A 7,930-nucleotide genomic window follows, 5' to 3' on the forward strand; every position below is an offset into this window, starting at 1 on the left:
CTTTGAACCAGGATCCTCAGATCTCAGCCTCATGAGGAGTTAGGATTACAATATGCGCCATCAGTGCTCGCCTCTATTCTTTGCTTTTTGATTGAAGACTTAAGACCATTTACATCTAATATTATCATTGAGAGTTTATTTTCTAAGTCCTCTGATTTTTTTCTAAGTCCTGTGATTTGGCTGAGCTTCTATATTGATTCAAGTATTATTTACTTTAATTCTTTTTTTCTTTCGTTTTAGTTCTTATTCATCTTAATATTTCAATATATGATATTTTAATATTTAGTTGGACATGTGTGATTCATTTTTAATTTTTACGAGTTCATCTGTTCTTCTTATGAAATTCATCTCTTCCTGAACTCTCATGATTATACCTGTCTTTCTTTTTTGGGTGTAGTATTTCTTGAAGTATTTTTCTTCAGAATCAGTGAATATGTGTTGCTTTAGCTTGAACTTATCTTAGAAGGTCTTTATTTCTAAAACAATTTTTTCAAATAATTGTATTCAATATAATAATCTTGGATTGGCAATTATCATCTTTTAGAACTTGAAATATATCATTCCATAATTCCCTGGCTGTTAGAGTTTCTGCTAGAAGTCTGAGGTAATCCTAATATGTTTGCCTCTGTAAGATGACATTTTTCTCTTGTAGCTCTGTTTCCTTTGTTTGTTCTCTAGGCTTAGCATCTGAACTACATGTGGCATAAAGGAATGAGTTCTTTCCTGGTCATGTCTATTTAGGATTCTATGTCTCCTACACTTGGATATTCATCCATATCTTTTTCAAGGTTTGAGAAATTTTCTGCTTTAATTTTGTTAACCGGGTTTTCTATGCCTTCATTTACACCAGCTCCTTCTTCTACCACATGGATTCTTAAGTCATGACTTTTGGTTATGTCCCAGAGCTCTTGAAAGTTGTGCGCATGTAATTGTAACCCCTCTGTACAGCATTTTTACAATTTAAAAAATGTAGTTAAAAAAAGAAAGTTGTACTCAGTCATAATTATTTGTATTTTTTGTCACTGTTTGACTATATTTTCTCAAACTTATCATGAGTTTCTCTTTTTTCTAATTGTGTTTACAGTTTCATTTGCTTTATTGAGTTTTTTATCTTCAATATTTTTGTGTTTGCAGAATCTCAACTTCCTTTCTGAATTTTTCACCCAGGTTGCTTTCTCATCTAGATTTTGAATTTATTTCCTTAGTTTATCTCTCTGGGTTGTTTTGAATGTTCTTTGAGACCATTTTCAAATTCTTCTCTTTTGAATTTTTTGGCATTTAAGTTACTTTAATACCTTCGGATTTTGTTACTGAGGTTTTACTTGGGGAAAAGAAAGCTGAAATCAGTAACAAAGAATTAAAAACAAACCAGATATTTAAATGTCATTGAAACAATTCAAAACATCTATTCTGTCCCAAATAAAGTTATTTAAAAAAAATCTTGGAGCCCCACGCCGGGCGCGCGGGGCGGAGCAATGCAGTTTGAGGGAGCCAATTTGAATGGCTGTTCCCCAAGATGACCACAGCCGGGCGGCGCGGGCAGAGGTGATCACAGTGAAGAAGCTGGAAGACGAGGACAGCTCTGTGACAACACCTCTTTGATCTGGACTATGAAGCTGATGAATTCACAGTGGATGCAGCTCGATATGGAAATATTTCCCATTCTGGGAATCACAGTTGTGACCCAATCTGCAGGTGTGTGATGTTTTCATCCACAACCTTGATCCTCGTCTTCCCCGAATTGCATTGTTTTCCCAAGAACCATACATGCTGAAGAAGAGCTGACTTTTGATTACCAGATCAAAGGTTCTGGAGATATCTCTTCAGACTCCCTTGACCATAGCCCTGCCAGAAAGAAGGCCAGAACTGTATGCAAATGCGGGGCAGTGACTTGCAGGGCTTACCTCAACTGAGATTTCAGGAAGGAGACCTGGTGAGAACCGTATTTTATTCCATAATGTTCGTATTTAAAGCATTTGAGACTCTTTGAGATTATTCCTGTTAAAGTCCATTATTTCAAGACATTTGCCAAAATCACCACTGTTGATTCTGAAGAGGACTCAGGGTCACAAAGACTAATTTCTAACTTGAAGTATATGTATTTGGCAATTAGAAACCAAACATGAAAGATAAACTGTTTATGGATGAAGATTAATGCTTGGTCTGTGTGGTCAGGAAAGTGGCCCCTTCCATGTTTGAAGATGTTAAACTCATAAGGTTACAATTGCTGAGATGCAACATTCACACTGATTTCAGAGAAACAGTTGATCCCATTTGCGCAGATAAACCCATTCTATTTTTATTTCTATGTTGTTATTCCTGTTTAATACTAATCTTGAACAACAGGAGATATTGAATTTTTAACACTATTTTTTTACTTTACACTGGCATTTCAATTATATACACAAGGCATAAAATGAAATGTAAAATTTTTAATTTAAGCTTGATTTCCTATTTTGAAAGCAATCTACATCATCTGAACTTATAATTCTCCAAAGATCTTTTAATACTCTAAAAGTAAATCAAATTCCCGAAAATAAAAATCCCTCCAAAAGTTCAGAATGGCTGGACACAAAGCTTCTTGGAAGGACAGGACCATGGGACTAGGAGGGCTTTTTTTGGCATCACAGGCAAGGGAAATGGCATTCTCTTAAGTGCCATGTACAAAGAAATCTGTCTTGAGTACCTTTGCTCTAAACAGTAAAGATTATTTCCAACAGATGATTAGTCTTAGGGGTTCAAGAAAGTTAAAGGAAGTTCAAGGAGAGGCCCAGACCACTCACCCAGCCAGAGAATCTCAGTATAGTTTGAACCAATGGCCAAAATGAAAGGGTATGTCCAGATGTCCCTTCCTCTCTGTTCATCTTTCAATGCTTTCCTATACATTTTCTTTTAACCAATTTTTATCTCCCTCCAAAGTCTTCTGGATCCCCCCCCAAGAGTACAATGTATTCTGCCATATTACTTTCAATTACCTTTTAATAATTTATGAAATTACTCAGCACCATACCTGCAGTATTTCAGTCAGGCCCCATTACATTGTAATGAGGTTTGATTTAACATGGTCATTATATAGGCTGCTAAAGGTTAATAGGGGGAAAAAAGTTTCATTCCAATGCATTCAATTTCAATCATTTAGGAATAAAATAAGCATCTGTCACTAAGCCTAGGACTCCCTTTCCCTGTAAGCAGTAGGTTGAGATTATTTCCCTCACGAAAGTTTCGCAGAACATAGAGGAACTAGGATCAGCAGGGAGCCAACCTGTGGAAGACATGAGGGACAGCAGGATCTTCCAAGGATCGTGACACATGCCCTGTGCACAGGATAATTCTTCATTGCTAGGGACTATTTTCCACCTGGCAGAATGCTGAGCATTGCTGGCCTTTCTCTGCTAAATGGCTTTAGCATTCCATTTAGTACTACCACCAAAACAACTCTTTTTTTTCTCAGTGCCCTCTGGGGAACAACACTCATTCCAATTTACTACTAGACTTTCCAAATCCAGAAACTACATTTTGTAATTCTAGTTCATGCTAAATAATTATTCAACATGTTGGTTTATGAGCACAATGCATCATGATCAATGTCCTTTCTCTCATTGCTCTCTCCCAACCCCGCACATCCCTTCAAGTTGCCTGTTTCCATTTTCACAGACGTACGTGGAATATCATGATTGTTTTTGCCCACTCTTCCTCTCGCCATTCGTCCACCCACCCCACGGCATCCTCACCACACCTGTTCACTTCGTTGAACTCTGAGTTGTTGATGGGAGTTACACCATTGGACTCCTCCTGCGGTGTACCAGGACTCCTCTGTTGTGAATACGATACTTTAATCAATTTGTGTATATCTGCATATGACCCTGGATATATTTTCACATAAGTTTACAATTTAGTATAGGAACAGAATAAAGTAGCTGTCTTTGATTTCATCATTTTCCAATGAGAGTGGATCCATTCTGTTGGGAGCCCTTCCAATATGTGCTAAGGCCATCTCATACCAGCCCCCTGGAGCTCATCAACTGCATATGCAGTTGATCCATTGTGGGTAGCTTGAAGTCTTCCCTGGTAGGAATTTTTGGAGAACTGGTTGCTAGGCACTGCACCACACAACATTGCTCTCAATGGATGCACTGAATAAGTCACGTTCCTAAAACTTGAGCAAATATGAGTTATTGTGTTCTGGAGAGAAAAGAAATTGCAGCTCCAGGAGGCAATGGAGCAGGATCGGGGAGAACAGGGATACAGAAAAGCAACAAAGAGAAGAAAATTGCCGCCCTACTCACTTGAGCCATGCTTTAAATGTTTGTCTAGCATGTGTCAGGCCCAGGGTTCACCTATGTACCACCAACTACAAAGCTAAAAAAAATAATAATAGTAATCATAATAGAAACTTTCTTCTTCCTGTTCCTCCTCTTCTTCCTCTTCCTCATTTTCTTCCTTCTCCTTCTCCTCCTCCCCCTTCCCAGACAGGGTCTTCCTGTATAGCCGAATCTGACCTTTCTATGTAGCACAGGTTGGTCTTGAACTTGTAATCCTCTTGCCTTAGTATTGGTACCTGCTCAACTTCCAGAGTCTTTTAAATGTGGGAATTAATCACATTCATGGGGATTTCATCTTTATAACCTGATCACCTCTTAAAGCCCCCTCTTCAAATACTGTAATGTGGAAGGTTAGAATTCTGGTTACAGATATTACAGGGACATATTTCAGCTACACCTGTGTCACACACAACATTGTGAATGTTTGATGGCAGGTGTGTCCGTTATTCCAGACAACTCATAGAACTGATGGATCACCATTATAATGTTTCTATATATCTGAATCAAATGTTGAAATTCCATCTTTCTTTCATATCCAAAATCTCATTATATGTACCTAAATTATTTTGCAAGATAGACAAGGTCAAAAAGCCCTCCATGTTCATGAGGCTATAAATTTCTGAAGAGGAGAGGGAGTCACATTTCTTGTGATTTTATAAAATGCTTATAACATCAAGCATGGAGTTTTAAAAGAAGACTGCAAAGAATTGCATCCTCCATACTTTTAGCCAGTTCGTGTGTGTGTGTGTGTGTGTGTGTGTGTGTGTGTGTGTGTGTGTGTGTGTGAGAAATGTGTGCAATGATTAGCTTTTTTATAAGAAGGAAACTGTGGTTCATGTGATGAAACAAACTAGCTAAATGTGAGGACATTCTGTGTTAAAAACTCCATGCGAGATGTTGTAGTAATTTTACAAAATAGCAAAGCATTTCACTGCCTTCCCAACCAAAGAAATGTACAGCGTGATAAGCATGCAAGGCTGCTTAATACAGGATCTGTATAACCAAAAGTAAACTCAGACCACCTCAGAAGGAAGGTATATGATTATTCACTTTAAATTGTATTTAGAGATCTAAGCAGAGGAGGATTTATTTTATTCCATATCTTCAGAACTTATTCTTTAGTTAGGAGGCGGGCAGAACTCTGACAACTTGGATTTCAAATATAAGGAGCGAGGAACAGTGTAATGTTCCTTAAATCCTTGGCTTTAGAAATAATTAACTTTTTGGAAGGAATATAAATAGGGAGATAATCAAATGGCCTTGAATCTTCCATAGATCCTTGCCTTGGTAGTGTTTTCTGAAATAATCTACTCACCCAGAGTTTCATCGTCATCAGTAAAACAGAGACCAAAGTACCTTTTATATTTTTCTAGGAAAAGAATGCCAACTATTCACTAAGGTCCATACTTTCTTTCTCTCTGGATGCAGAACTACTCTGAATTTCTCAGCTTACTTTAAATTCACTATTGCCACATGACTGGATTTGAGCCAATAGATGAAGAGTGGAAGTGATATATACCATGTCAAAATCTAGCCCATAAGAACACTCCTTAAATATGTCTTCCCATGTTCAATTCATGATTTCCAACACCACCTTATTATCATCAATTAAGTAACTCCCTTAATTATCATTAAGAAGCCTTGGGAGTCATGAATTGAATATGGAAAAGCCACTGCCACCCTGAATTCCTGACAGTCTTTGTGGACTTTGCTTTTTACTACCACACACCAACCACCTCTGTTGACAGGAAGTTTTTCTGGGATATTCTTAGATGAGAAAGAAACATATTATCCTGGGGTTTAGCTACTACATTTTTTAAATCTTTTCTCACATCAATTTAGCTACATAAACTAATACAAATGATAGGGTACTCTATAATTGTGAAAGATAATTGTTATTTAGTGTCATTATTCTAAACTCATATCTCTAGGGGTTTAATTTTTATGATGCATGTCATTTTTAAATACGGTCCTTTTATAAATAACATGTTGTTCACAGTAATAAAAAATACCTCTAAAACTATAGCTTTCATCTCATCATCTCATCAACTCTAAACCAAGGAAATTTGATGGTTCATAAAACGAACTCTCTATGAAGTCTGATGTCTGGTACAAGGAACAAACTAGTCACATCCTGTGGAAAGAGGCAGTCTATGCAATAGACCGATTCTGAGCACAAGTCCAGGAGAGTGAGATCCAGAAGGACAGGTGATAGGGTGTCATTTAAGAGCACCATGGAGCCCATCCCTAATAGTCTGCTGGCCTTTTACAGACCATTACTGGAGAAAGAAACCTACTGAGATTTTAATTATGTTCATTTAAAATAACAATAGGTATATCAAGCATATCTAGTCTCTCCTGCTCTAATTCATCCTAAATACCACTTGCAAATTATTCATTGTGAAGCACCATTTTCAGGAATGTATGAAGAGTTCCCATAGTCCTGTAGTCCTTTATTCTGTCCAAGACTCCCCTCCATGATTTGCCCTTACTTGTTGCCAATCTTATTTTCCATCATTCCCATCAATCACTTCCTGAGCTCCACACAAGCCAGTCTCATTGTGCTCCTAACACCCTTCCTAATACCTGAAATTTATTCATCTCTGCTCCCAAGTCTTGTCCACATCTATTCTACTTGTACCATAATGGAGCTTATGCAAAAAGTTCTAGCCTATATCTTTTTTTTAATTTTTGAAATCCATAGTCCTTCTCATCAGTAGTAAGCAATAGATACATCATCGTTCTCTACTTGATATTACATGTTTCTCTTTTGTTGTCTTTTGTGGATTTCAAATTCTACAAGAATGACAATAAGAGACACCACAGCAGAGCATCAAAGAACTGACTGCACTTGGAAGACTTGTTTGAAATCCCTGGCCCTTCCTTTGTACCTTATTAGAAGTGTATTTTAATGAACTACCCAAGTCTAGCTTTGGAGTAAATATACTTTACTTTCATGTAGTCACTGATTCAACAAAGACTCATTGAGCCTCTGTTAAATGCTACATGTCACTCTAGCTACTGAGAAATTGTTAATTTATTGTATTCCCTTAAAGATTTCACAGTCTAGATAAAGTTTGCTTTGGAAAGTACTAAATCCCCCATTACTAATACCATTTAATCAGAAACTAAGGAGCTACTTTCCAGAAGTAACCAACATTCCTTATTACCATAACCTGAACAGACTGTGCTTTAAGGGCTAGGATACCTCTCCTATTCTCTACCCTCTGAAGTCTTGGCCAATATGATAACAATCACAGAAGTTAACTGTCAATAGGAAACAGATTGTTGATTCATTTATTGTATTAGTCAGCCCTGGTTGCTATAACAAAATTTCCCAGGCTGGGGATTTAAACCACAGACTTTTACTTTTCATAGCTCTAGAGGCTGAAAGTCCAAGATCAAGGTGCTGACATACTGACCTCCTGGTAAGAGCCCTTTTCCTAGCTTGTAAATAGCTAACATCTCTGCCCTCACCTGAGAGAGAACAAGAAAGCTTAGGTCCCTTGTCCTCTTTGTGTTCAGACTCAGAACCCATTATGGGAGACCTAATCTCATGATCTCATCTACACCTCTTTACCTCCCAAAGAGTCTATCTTTCAAATGCC

The sequence above is a fragment of the Dipodomys merriami genome, unplaced genomic scaffold, assembly GCF_024711535.1.
Source record: "Dipodomys merriami isolate MVZ:Mamm:240054 unplaced genomic scaffold, mDipMer1.0.p SCAF_9, whole genome shotgun sequence".
In the NCBI taxonomy this organism is placed as follows: Eukaryota; Metazoa; Chordata; class Mammalia; order Rodentia; family Heteromyidae; genus Dipodomys; species Dipodomys merriami.